Source organism: Oncorhynchus clarkii, chromosome 16 (genome assembly GCF_045791955.1).
Source record: "Oncorhynchus clarkii lewisi isolate Uvic-CL-2024 chromosome 16, UVic_Ocla_1.0, whole genome shotgun sequence".
NCBI classification, from domain to species: domain Eukaryota; kingdom Metazoa; phylum Chordata; class Actinopteri; order Salmoniformes; family Salmonidae; genus Oncorhynchus; species Oncorhynchus clarkii.
In genome coordinates this window covers 69,635,439-69,648,819 of record NC_092162.1, presented here as the reverse complement: position 1 = coordinate 69,648,819, position 13,381 = coordinate 69,635,439, and the positions used below count along the sequence as shown (strand labels likewise).

General features: G+C 40.3%; 5 non-coding genes across 5 annotated transcripts; all 5 read right to left on the bottom strand.

Annotated features, from left to right (window-relative positions):
* Positions 1-9,227: 9,227 nt before the first annotated feature.
* Positions 9,228-9,301, bottom strand: trnat-agu (transfer RNA threonine (anticodon AGU)). Its single transcript has one exon. It is a non-coding gene; the product is annotated as a tRNA-Thr (tRNA).
* Positions 9,302-10,152: 851 nt separating this feature from the next.
* trnat-agu (transfer RNA threonine (anticodon AGU)) lies at positions 10,153-10,226 on the bottom strand. The gene has a single exon. It is a non-coding gene; the product is annotated as a tRNA-Thr (tRNA).
* An 856-nt stretch (positions 10,227-11,082) lies between these two features.
* Positions 11,083-11,156, bottom strand: trnat-cgu (transfer RNA threonine (anticodon CGU)). Its single transcript has one exon. It is a non-coding gene; the product is annotated as a tRNA-Thr (tRNA).
* An 852-nt stretch (positions 11,157-12,008) lies between these two features.
* trnat-cgu (transfer RNA threonine (anticodon CGU)) lies at positions 12,009-12,082 on the bottom strand. The gene has a single exon. It is a non-coding gene; the product is annotated as a tRNA-Thr (tRNA).
* Positions 12,083-12,938: 856 nt separating this feature from the next.
* trnat-cgu (transfer RNA threonine (anticodon CGU)) lies at positions 12,939-13,012 on the bottom strand. Its single transcript has one exon. It is a non-coding gene; the product is annotated as a tRNA-Thr (tRNA).
* Between the last annotated feature and the right edge of the window lie 369 nt (positions 13,013-13,381).

Sequence of the window (13,381 nt, the reverse complement as noted above, 5' to 3'; positions counted from 1 at the left end):
GTTTTCTATCCAAATCTACTAATAATATGCATATCCTAGCTTCTGGGCCTGAGTAGCAGGCAGTTTAATTTGGGCACGCTTTCATCCACATTTCCGAATGCTGCCCCCTACCCTAGTGAAGTTTTAAGGAATACGAAAGAAAAGACTTTGATGAGTTAGTTTTCACATTGTCCTGTCTAGCGTTAGCAGCTAAGCTACCTCTCCACAGCGGAGTGGACCTGAGAAGCTCTATTCCCTCACTGGAACATATACAAATCAAATCAAAGTGTATTTGTCACGTGCGCCGAATACAACAGGTGTAGGTAGACTTTACAGTGAAATGCTTACTTACAGGCTCTAACCAACAGTGCAATTTTTTAGTAAAACATAGGTATTACATAAACAATAGTAAAGAAATAAAAAAAACAGTAGAATGACAGTGAAAATAACAGTAGCGAGGCTCTATTCAGGTGGTACAGGTACAGAGTCAATGTGCGGGGGGCACCGGTTAGTCGGGCTAATTGAGGTAATATGTACATGAATTTACAGTTAAAGTGACTGTGCATAGATGATAAACAGAGAGTAGCAGCAGCATAAGAGAGGGGTTGGCGGGGGGGATGACGGGACACAATGCAAATAGTCAGAGGTAGCCAATGTGCGGGGGCACCGCTTAGTCAGGATAATTGAGGTAATATCTACATTAATGTATAGTTAAAGTGACTATATATGATAAACAGAGAGTAGCAGCAGGGTAAAAGAGGTGTTAAATAAGAAAATCTGAGAAAAATAATAGAAAAAAACCTAGGAAATGTAGAAACCTGCAGTTTTGTAGGAGCTTGTGGCGAGACGGATCTATTCATCACCACCACACCATTTTATCTAATTCAAAATGGGCACTTTCACCATGACATTGAGTAACACAATGCCATGACCCGGATCTCCTGCAGCCACAACGCAGAGTACTAACTACTATACGATCACGGCGAGCTACCAGAGCATGCTTGTAGAGGCTATTCATGCTGGGACAGTGATGTGTATAAGCTGACTAAATGCTGAGTTGGGTAGTTAGCCAGTTCAGCTAATGCTACAGTTTGTAGTTAGATTAAAAATGTAGATGACGCAGTGCGTTTGAACTTATTCAGAAGGAGCCCTTTTGCCAGGACATTGTGTGCTGCAATGCTCTGACACAGATTTTAAACCTGGGTTGCTGCAGCCACAGCACAAAGTACTAGCGAGTAGCATACAGTGACATGGACATACTCCTCGCGTTCTATCTCCGTCCTATCTCCTCGCCTCTTTCTCAAAACCCATTATATGAGAAAGCCAGAGGTCGATAGAAAATTACATATTTACCTGATTTGTTTAATATTAATAGTTAGCAATTATTTAATTAACAAACGGTGAGATATTTCTGTTCTGTTTAATTCTGTGTTTCTGTAAACAGATGGTTTCCACTCTATCTTCCTGCAGTTAGTCTGGACGTGTGGTAAAGAAATGGGTTTTGCTGGAGATTGCTTGAGCTGATAATGAATGACTTAAAAACCTAAAAGTTGGCATTCAATAGACAAGATGTTGTGTGTGACCCGAGATAGAGATAGCCTGGAAAGGTTTATTGTCTCATCTTCCTGGCATCTGGGAAACTAAGCCAGGTTGGAAGTAAATAAACATCCCATGCAGATAACCAGGACATGAACCAAGATGGCTTATGTGAAGGTTGGAACCAGGCTGACTAAGCATTTTTTTTTTTCTATGGCTATTCTAAGCAGTAAGGTTAAAAGGGTATGTGAACATTGTTTCCAGAGAAAAGTTATGGAATTTTTTGTATCAAATGAAGAAAAGAAACAACACACCACAGCTTCTGGGGAAACACCAGAACATATTCACTCTATCAGCAATCTACTGCCTCCTTCTGGCCAAGTGTTGTAATTACAAGCTAATGGGGAAACACCCGAATATATTCACTCAAGTATGACTCTACTGCCTCCTACTGGTCAAGTGTTGTAATTACCAGTTTTTGGGAGAATCTTTCCATCGGCACTGGAAACTACAGTATTTGACTGAGTAACTTTGTACAGGAGCCATCAACAGTAATTCAACATTTTAAACTGTATTTAATATTATTTCTCCCTATATTTCAAAACTAGAGTAACACCACTTTTTAAATCAACAGTAAACTGTGAGAAGTGTTAAAAAGCATATACACAACATGACCAAAAGTATGTGGACACCTGCTAGTCGAACATCTCATTCCAAAATCATGGCCATTAATATGGAGTTGGTGTCCTCTTTGCTGCTATTACAGCCTCCACTCTTATGGGAAGGCTTTACACAAGATGTTGGAACATTGTTGCAGGGACTTGCTTCCATTCAGCCACAAGAGCATTAGTGAGGTTTGGCGATTAGGCCAGGCTCACAGTCGGCGTTCCAAAAGTGTTCGATGGGGATTGAGGTCAGGGCTCTGTGCAGGCCTGCCAAATTCTTCCACACATTTCTCAGCAAACTATTTCTGTATGGACCTTGCTTTGTGCACAGCACAGGGAGCATTGTCATGGTGAAAAAAGGGCCTTCCCCAAACTGTTGCCACAAAGTTGGAAGCACAGAATTGTCTAGAGTGTCATTGTATACCGTTGCTTTAAGATTTCCCTTCACTGGAACTAAGGGGACTAGCCCGAACCATGAAAAACATTCCCAGACCATCATTCCTCCTCCACCAAACTTTACAGTTGGCACTATGCATTTGGTCAGGTGGCGTTCTGATGGCATCCGCCAAACCCAAATTTGTCCGTAGGACTGCCAGATGGTGAAGGGTGATTCATCACTCCAGAGAACGTATTTAGAATGTTCCAGAGTCCAATGGCGGTAAGCTTTACACCACTCCATCCGACGCTTGGCATTGTTCATGGTGATCTTAGGCTTGAGTGTAGATTTCGGCCATGGAAACCCATTTCCTGAAGCTCCCGATGAACAGTTAGTGTGCTGACGTTGCTTCCAGAGGCAGATTGGAACTCAGTAGTGAATGTTGCAACCGAAGATAAGATGATTTCTTCAGCACTCGGCAGTCCCATACTATGGGCTTGTGTGGCCTACCACTTCGCAGCTGAGCTGTTGTTGCTGCTAGAATTTTCCACTTCACAATAACAGCTCTTGACCACTTGACTAGCAGTGCAGAAATTTGACGAACTGACTTGTTGGACAGGTGGCATCCTATGACGGTGCCACGTTGAAAGTCACTGAGCTTTTCAGTAAAGCCATTCTACTGCCAATGTTTGTCTATGGAGATTGCATGGCTGTGTACTCGATTTTCTACACCTGTAGCTAAAATAACTGGATAACTAAACAACTTTAATCGTTTCATCTGCTTGTCCAGGAGATCTTAAACCCGTTCAGCTCGAGACGCACCAAAGTGTCCACATAGTTTTTAATCTATGGTGGAACGTCGGCTACAGTATGTAGTCTTTTACCAGTGATTCACATTTAAAACATGATTCAATCACTGTGGCACATTATGGGAAATTAAATGAATCCATGTAACATGTAGCCTACAACCTAGCCATAACATTGAGTAGGTGAGAGCTGAGTAAATACTGCACCTGTATAAATACCAACCATGTCATACATTAAATGACACAGTGCACTTCAAATGTGCACTTGACCTCAAGTCAACGTAACGGCGTGGTTTCCCGGATAACGATTAAGCCTAGTCCTGAGCAAGCTCAGTGGAGAATCTCAAACTTGAACATACTTTTCTACTATATACAACTGAAGTGTTTTTTTTAAATAGAAAAACACTACAACAAGAAGAGGCCTCTTAAGAACCTCTCTGGTACAAGTGGAACGGTAGCGTCCCACCTCGACAAAAGCCAGTGAAATTGCAGGGCGCCAAATTCAAAACAACAGAAATACCATAATTAAAATTCCTCAAACATACAAGTATTATACACCATTTTAAAGATAAACTTCTTGTAAATCCAACCACAGTGTCCGATTTCAAAAAGGCTTTACTGCCAAGGCACACCATGCGATTATGTTAGGTCAGCGCCTAGTCACAGAAAACCATACAGCCATTTTCCAGCCAAGGAGAGGGCTCACAAAAGTCAGAAATAGCAATTAAATTAATCACTTACCTTTGATGATCTTCATCTGATGGCACTCCCAGGTCTCCATGTTAGACAACAAATGTTAGTTTTGTTCGCTAAAGTCCATCATACCTCCTTTTTAGACGAAAAGTCAAAAAAGTTCTAATACAGTTTGTAGAAACATGTCAAACGATGTGTAGAATCAATCTTTAAGATGTTTTTATCACGAATCTTCAATAATACTCCAACCAGACAATTCCTTTGTCTTTAGAAATGAAAAGGAATGGAGCTTGCGCTCACGGCCGTGTGCGTGACTAAATTAATGGCTTTCAGCCAGACCCCTGATTCAAACAGCTCTTATTCTCTCCCCCTTCATAGTAGAAGCCTGAAACAAAGTTCTAAAGACTGTTGCCATCTAGTGGAAGCCTTATGAAGTGCAATATGACCCCATAGACACAGTACATTGGATAGGCAATCACTTGAAAAACTACAAACCTCAGATTTCCCACTTCCTGGTTGGATTTTTCTCAGGTGTTCGCCTGCCGTATGAGTTCTGTTATACTCACAGACATCATTCAAACAGTTTTAGAAATGTCAGTGTGTTTTCTATCCAAATCTACTAATAATATGCATATCCTAGCTTCTGGGCCTGAGTAGCAGGCAGTTTAATTTGGGCACGCTTTCATCCACATTTCCGAATGCTGCCCCCTACCCTAGTGAAGTTTTAAGGAATACGAAAGAAAAGACTTTGATGAGTTAGTTTTCACATTGTCCTGTCTAGTGTTAGCAGCTAAGCTACCTCTCCACAGCGGAGTGGACCTGAGAAGCTCTATTCCCTCACTGGAACATATACAAATCAAATCAAAGTGTATTTGTCACGTGCGCCGAATACAACAGGTGTAGGTAGACTTTACAGTGAAATGCTTACTTACAGGCTCTAACCAACAGTGCAATTTTTTAGTAAAACATAGGTATTACATAAACAATAGTAAAGAAATAAAAAAAACAGTAGAATGACAGTGAAAATAACAGTAGCGAGGCTCTATTCAGGTGGTACAGGTACAGAGTCAATGTGCGGGGGGCACCGGTTAGTCGGGCTAATTGAGGTAATATGTACATGAATTTACAGTTAAAGTGACTGTGCATAGATGATAAACAGAGAGTAGCAGCAGCATAAGAGAGGGGTTGGCGGGGGGGATGACGGGACACAATGCAAATAGTCAGAGGTAGCCAATGTGCGGGGGCACCGCTTAGTCAGGATAATTGAGGTAATATCTACATTAATGTATAGTTAAAGTGACTATATATGATAAACAGAGAGTAGCAGCAGGGTAAAAGAGGTGTTAAATAAGAAAATCTGAGAAAAATAATAGAAAAAAACCTAGGAAATGTAGAAACCTGCAGTTTTGTAGGAGCTTGTGGCGAGACGGATCTATTCATCACCACCACACCATTTTATCTAATTCAAAATGGGCACTTTCACCATGACATTGAGTAACACAATGCCATGACCCGGATCTCCTGCAGCCACAACGCAGAGTACTAACTACTATACGATCACGGCGAGCTACCAGAGCATGCTTGTAGAGGCTATTCATGCTGGGACAGTGATGTGTATAAGCTGACTAAATGCTGAGTTGGGTAGTTAGCCAGTTCAGCTAATGCTACAGTTTGTAGTTAGATTAAAAATGTAGATGACGCAGTGCGTTTGAACTTATTCAGAAGGAGCCCTTTTGCCAGGACATTGTGTGCTGCAATGCTCTGACACAGATTTTAAACCTGGGTTGCTGCAGCCACAGCACAAAGTACTAGCGAGTAGCATACAGTGACATGGACATACTCCTCGCGTTCTATCTCCGTCCTATCTCCTCGCCTCTTTCTCAAAACCCATTATATGAGAAAGCCAGAGGTCGATAGAAAATTACATATTTACCTGATTTGTTTAATATTAATAGTTAGCAATTATTTAATTAACAAACGGTGAGATATTTCTGTTCTGTTTAATTCTGTGTTTCTGTAAACAGATGGTTTCCACTCTATCTTCCTGCAGTTAGTCTGGACGTGTGGTAAAGAAATGGGTTTTGCTGGAGATTGCTTGAGCTGATAATGAATGACTTAAAAACCTAAAAGTTGGCATTCAATAGACAAGATGTTGTGTGTGACCCGAGATAGAGATAGCCTGGAAAGGTTTATTGTCTCATCTTCCTGGCATCTGGGAAACTAAGCCAGGTTGGAAGTAAATAAACATCCCATGCAGATAACCAGGACATGAACCAAGATGGCTTATGTGAAGGTTGGAACCAGGCTGACTAAGCATTTTTAGGTTCTATATAACATCTGTTTTTTCATGATCAGTTAAGCACTATGCAACACACTTTGGAGTGTGGGGTCAACGGTTTCATTATTGCAATAATGAATCGATATAAAAAAACAGATGATTGTTTGAAGAAATGACAAAGTCTCTCTCAGTACTGAATTTCCATGACACACTCCCTTCTGAACTTCTCCAGCAATGGGTTTTGAGAAGGAGGAGAGAGGACACGAGGAGTATGCAATTGAGATTCTCTACTTGTGTATCACAATGCTGTGACACGGTACAATAAAATGCTTTAAAACCGTGGTTCTCAACTGGACGGTGCGCAACCTAAATTTGGGTCGCGGGAGTTTTGAATGGGTCACGGGGGTCTGTGTAAAAAAATGAAATAAAATACCACTGGACAGCTTTGTAAATGATACACTTTATGAGTGGAACCTTGCTTCTGTGATTCCAAAGTCTGAGAAATGTACAGTTGAAGTCGGAAGTTTACATACACCTTAGCCAACTACATTTAATCTCAGTATTTCACAATTCCTGACATTTAATTCTAGTAAAAATTCTCTGTCTTAGGTCAGTTAGGATCACCACTTTATTTTAACAATTTGAAATGTCAGCATAATAGTAGAGAGAATTATTTATTTCAGCATTTCTTTCTTTCATCACATTCCCAGTGGGTCAGAGGTTTACATTCACTCAATTAGTATTTGGTAGCATTGCCTTTAAATTGTTTAACTTGGGTCAAATGTTCCGGGTTGCCTTCCACAAGCTTCCCACAATGAATTGGGTGAATTTTGGCCCCTTCCTCCTGACAGAGCTGGTGTAACTAAGTCAGGTTTGTAGGCCTCCTTGCTCGCACACACTTTTTCAAATTTTCTATGGGATTGAGGTCAGGGCTTTGTGATGGCCACTCCAATACCTTGACTTGGTTGTCCTTAAAACTTCTTAGGGATCGGATCCCTCTTGCGGGATCAAAATGTCCAGTGAAATTATGCAAATTGTTGACACTACAACACAGTAAAGACTTGGATACTGTAAGGGGTGCGTACGTACTGGTGGCAGAGAAGTCAGAAGTCAGTACCAACAGCAGTCCCAAAATCTTACCACTACTACACCTGACATCAGCGGAGTCTTGTCTGGCAGAGAAACAGTTAATTCACCCTTATTTACTGCCTTTTAAAAAACATAGCTGATATCGCAGACTTGCTTAAACAAATGTGGTTTCTAATGACAATTGAGATGTATGAACTATGACGCATTCAATATAACTATTTGTTTAGCACTTTTGAAATGTACAGTGACAGAATTCAAAACATGGGTCGTTCTTATAGTGTTCTCCTTGTACACCAAGTCAGAACCATAGGATAAATAAAAGGGGCATATAAGCAGACAATTAAAGCTCTTACAATGTTCAATAACTAAATTTCTCTAAAACAGGTTATAGGCTACATGTGCACTAACAAGTCAGAACAGTAGGTGAAATGAAGAGGGGTAAATAGACCAAATTATTAAGGGGTGAGGCTCATGGGCTACTAACATCTTACTTCACAACTTTAATTTACTTTCTTAGCTACAGTATACATATCTCCCTGGCATATTACATAATTTATGCAGTAGCATACAATACGTTTTTCGACTCACCTTGTTGTGCTGTCCACACTTCAACAGGAAGGTGATGTGGCAGTCCTTCATGGGCTAATTTTGTCATCAGTCTGGCATTCTCTGGATTTATGGTGCATTCAAAACAACTGGGAACTCGGAAAAAAACAAGGTCGAATCATAATGACGTCAATGATCTTCAGGTCGTAGCTCTAGAAAGAGGCCGGATTTACAATTCCAAGTTGGATGATCGTTCATAATGTAGTTTCCTAGTCGGAGATTGTTTATTCCCGACATCCCAGTTGTATGGAACTCACTGAAGTCAAGTTTTCACAGTTCCAAGTTAACAGTTGTTTTGAGGGCGGCATAAATCATGCTTCATTGACAGCATGGCCAATGCTGAATGTTTATCATTTTAAAATTGGAAATTAATCCCAGATTTGTGACCACACAGACACACCACTGAATAGCAGGCTAGTGATTGCTTTGCAATAATTGCAGTTAGCCACTGTCACTGATTCCTTCCTAACAACTCATTGTTGAATTTACGATTTCCAACTTGTTGTGTTTCGAGATGAATAAACTCAAGAACCTCTGACATGGATTCTTAAACTATGATTTGGGACCCAAAGCAGTTATTAACATGTCATAGGTGGGTCGCAAGATATGAGTAAACATTCAGAATCATACACTATTTCTTCACAATGTTGGTCGTTCGAGGACACTGCATTTCTCATTTGGCTCTCGAGCTTAAAAATGTTAAAAACCTCTGAAACAGCAGATGAATCAGTTCATGTAAGTAATTAACCTACGATATGCTGGGTAACTTTGTCAAAAGGCAGAGTTGCTGAGTTTCTAAGCTAAGCTAAGTCTTAACTTGTTAAAAAAAAAAACTTCTGAAAGTACATTGCAGTGCCGTGAACCGGATTCGAACCAGGGTTGCTGCTGCCACAACGCAGAGTACTAACCACTATACTATCACGGCTGGCTACAAGAGGTGGCTTTGTAAAGCCTACATAGGCTGTGAAAGTGATGTGCACAAGCTGGATAAACACTTTTCATATTGGTCTCGATAATGAATAAAGTGAAGAAACAGTCGAGCTATACACATTCAAAAAGTGCTCATTTTCCGTGACATTGGAATATCTCAATTGCATCCTCCTCACATCATCTCTAATTCTCTAAACCGATTGGTGAGAAAATCTGAGTGCCCTCCCCTCTGACCTTCTCCACCAATGTGTACAATAAAATGCTTGGAAAGATACTGCTGAGATTTGAACTCAGGATCTCCTGTTTACTAGACAGGCACTTTAACCAACTAAGCCACAGCACCCATGAAAGAGATATATTTTGCAGATGTGAACACCTTCACCTATTTGAATCAAACCAGTCTGATTAATTTAACCCACATCTCTGTCTAGCAAAATCACATCACAAAAGAGATGTATTTTGCTAATATTGGTCATTCGAGGACAGTACATTTTTCACTTGGGTTTCGAGATGAATAAACTCAAGAACCTCTGACATGGATTCTTAAACTATGATTTGGGACCCAAACCAGTAATTAACATGTCATAGGTGGGTCGCGAGATATGAGTAAACATTCAGAATAATACACTATTTCTTCATAATGTTGGTCGTTCGAGGACACTGCATTTCTCATTTGGCTCTCGAGCTTAAAAATTGTAAAAACCTCTGAAACAGCAGATGAATCAGTTTGTGTAAGTAATTAACCTACGATATGCTGGGGAACTTTGTCAGAAGGCAGAGTTGCTGAGTTTCTTAGCTTTCAGAGTAAGTCTTAACCTGTTCAAAAAACAACCCTTCTGAGATTACATTGCAGTGCCCCGGATTCGAACCGGGGTTGCTGCTGCCACAACGCAGAGTACTAACCACTATACGATCACGGCTGGCTAAAAGAAGTGGCTTTGTAAAGCCTACATAGACTGTGAAATTGATGTGCACAAACTGGCTAAACACTTTTCATATTGGTCTCGATAATGAATAAAGTGAAGAAACAGTTGAGGTTTACACATTCAAAAAGTGCCATTTTTCCGTGACATTGAAATATCTCAATTGCATCCTCCTCACATCATCTCTAATTCTCTAAACAGATTGGTGAGAAAACCTGAGTGCCCTCCCCTCTGACCTTCTCCACCAATGTGTACAATAAAATGCTTGAAATGGTACTGCTGAGATTTGAACTCAGGATCTCCTGTTTACTAGAAAGGCACTTTAACCAACTAAGCCACAGCACCCATGAAAGAGATATATTTTGCAGATGTTAACACCCACACCTATTTGAATCAAACCAGTCTCATTAATTTATCCCACATCTCTGTCTAGCAAAATCACATCACAAAAGAGATGTCTTTTACTAATATTGGTCATTCGAGGACAGTACATTTTTCATTTGGGTCTCGAGATGAATAAACTCAAGAACCTCTGACATGGATTCTTAAACTATGATTTGGGACACAAAGCAGTTATTATTATGTCATAGGTGGGTCGCGAGATATGAGTAAACATTCAGAATCATACACTATTTCTTCATAATGTTGGTCGTTCGAGGACACTGCATTTCTCATTTGGCTCTCGAGCTTAAAAATGGTAAAAACCTCTGAAACAGGAGATGAATCAGTTTGTGTAAGTAATTAACCTACAATATGCTGGGGAACTTTGTCAAAAGGGAGAGTTGCTGAGTTTCTTAGATTTCAGAGTAAGTCTTAACCTGTTCAAAAAACAACCCTTCTGAAATTACATTGCAGTGACGTGACCCGGATTCGAACCGGGGTTGCTGCGGCCACAACGCATAGTACTAAGCACAGTACTATCACGGCTGGCTACAAGAAGTGGCTTTGTAACGGCTACATAGGCTGTGAAAGTGATGTGCACAAACTGGATAAACACTTTTCATATTGGTCTCGATAATGAATAAAGTGAAGAAACAGTTGAGCTTTACACATTCAAAAAGTGCCCTTTTTCCGTGACATTGGAATATCTCAATTGCATCCTGCTCACATCATCTCTAATTCTCTAAACCGATTGGTGAGAAAACCTGAGTGCCCTCCCCTCTGACCTTCTCCACCAATGTGTACAATAAAATGCTTGAAAAGGTACTGCTGAGATTTGAACTCAGGATCTCCTGTTTACGAGACAGGGACTTTAACCAACTAAGCCACAGCACCCATGTAACAGATATATTTATCAGATGTGAACACCCACACCTATTTGAATCAAACCAGTCTCATTAATTTATCCCACATCTCTGTCTAGCAAAATCACATCACAAAAGAGATGTCTTTTACTAATATTGGTCATTCGAGGACAGTACATTTTTCATTTGGGTCTCGAGATGAATAAACTCAAGAACCTCTGACATGGATTCATAAACTATGATTTGGGACCAAAAGCAGTTATTAACATGTCATGGGTGGGTCGCGAGATATGAGTAAACATTCAGAATCATACACCATTTCTTCATAATGTTGGTCGTACGAGGACACTGCATTTCTCATTTGGCTCTCGAGCTTAAAAATGGTAAAAACCTCTGGAACAGCAGTTGAATCATTTCGTGTAAGTAATTAACCTACGATATGCTGGGGAACTTTGTCAAAAGGCAGAGTTGCTGAGTTTCTTAGCTTTCAGAGTAAGTCTTAACCTGTTCAAAAAAACAACCCTTCTGAGATTACATTGCAGTGCCCCGGATTCGAACCGGGGTTGCTGCTGCCACAACGCAGAGTACTAACCACTATACGATCACGGCTGGCTAAAAGAAGTGGCTTTGTAAAGCCTACATAGACTGTGAAATTGATGTGCACAAACTGGCTAAACACTTTTCATATTGGTCTCGATAATGAATAAAGTGAAGAAACAGTTGAGGTTTACACATTCAAAAAGTGCCATTTTTCCGTGACATTGAAATATCTCAATTGCATCCTCCTCACATCATCTCTAATTCTCTAAACAGATTGGTGAGAAAACCTGAGTGCCCTCCCCTCTGACCTTCTCCACCAATGTGTACAATAAAATGCTTGAAATGGTACTGCTGAGATTTGAACTCAGGATCTCCTGTTTACGAGACAGGCACTTTAACCAACTAAGCCACAGCACCCATGAAAGAGATATATTTTGCAGATGTTAACACCCACACCTATTTGAATCAAACCAGTCTCATTAATTTATCCCACATCTCTGTCTAGCAAAATCACATCACAAAAGAGATGTCTTTTACTAATATTGGTCATTCGAGGACAGTACATTTTTCATTTGGGTCTCGAGATGAATAAACTCAAGAACCTCTGACATGGATTCTTAAACTATGATTTGGGACACAAAGCAGTTATTATTATGTCATAGGTGGGTCGCGAGATATGAGTAAACATTCAGAATCATACACTATTTCTTCATAATGTTGGTCGTTCGAGGACACTGCATTTCTCATTTGGCTCTCGAGCTTAAAAATGGTAAAAACCTCTGAAACAGGAGATGAATCAGTTTGTGTAAGTAATTAACCTACAATATGCTGGGGAACTTTGTCAAAAGGGAGAGTTGCTGAGTTTCTTAGCTTTCAGAGTAAGTCTTAACCTGTTCAAAAAACAACCCTTCTGAAATTACATTGCAGTGACGTGACCCGGATTCGAACCGGGGTTGCTGCGGCCACAACGCATAGTACTAAGCACAGTACTATCACGGCTGGCTACAAGAAGTGGCTTTGTAACGGCTACATAGGCTGTGAAAGTGATGTGCACAAACTGGATAAACACTTTTCATATTGGTCTCGATAATGAATAAAGTGAAGAAACAGTTGAGCTTTACACATTCAAAAAGTGCCCCTTTTCCGTGACATTGGAATATCTCAATTGCATCCTGCTCACATCATCTCTAATTCTCTAAACCGATTGGTGAGAAAACCTGAGTGCCCTCCCCTCTGACCTTCTCCACCAATGTGTACAATAAAATGCTTGGAAAGGTAATGCTGAGATTTGAACTCAGGATCTCCTGTTTACGAGACAGGCACTTTAACCAACTAAGCCACAGCACCCATGTAACAGATATATTTATCAGATGTGAACACCCACACCTATTTGAATCAAACCATTCTCATTAATTTAACCAACATCTCTGTCTTACAAAATCACATCACAAAAGAGATGTCTTTTACTAATATTGGTCATTCGAGGACAGTACATTTTTCATTTGGGTCTCGAGATGAATAAACTCAAGAACCTCTGACATGGATTCTTAAACTATGATTTGGGACCCAAAGCAGTTATTAACATGGGTGGGTCGCGAGATATGAGTAAACATTCAGAATCATACACCATTTCTTCATAATGTTGGTCGTACGAGGACACTGCATTTCTCATTTGGCTCTCGAGCTTAAAAATGGTAAAAACCTCTGGAACAGCAG